Source organism: Mus pahari, chromosome 16, assembly GCF_900095145.1.
Source record: "Mus pahari chromosome 16, PAHARI_EIJ_v1.1, whole genome shotgun sequence".
Lineage (NCBI taxonomy): Eukaryota > Metazoa > Chordata > Mammalia > Rodentia > Muridae > Mus > Mus pahari.
This window is the reverse complement of record NC_034605.1, coordinates 27586425-27586688: the sequence shown is the minus strand read 5'-3', so window position 1 is coordinate 27586688 and position 264 is coordinate 27586425.

The window sequence follows — 264 nt, the reverse complement described above, 5'->3', positions numbered from 1 at the left end:
GAAGGAGAAGGAGAAGGAGAAGGAGAAGGAGAAGGAGAAGGAGAAGGAGAAGGAGAAGGAGAAGGAGAAGGAGAAGGAGAAGGAGAAGAAAATGATGGTGGAAATGGGAGCAGGCAGTATCCCAAATTACCTGACTAAATTGTCATTTCCTGCCCTGCCTGTATAGGAATTAGGAACCACACCCTCCTAAACTTCCTGCTCCCTCCCACCATGCTTTATCACCCTCAGCCAGAGGATGTCTCTTCCAGACTGGGTAGGTAGCTC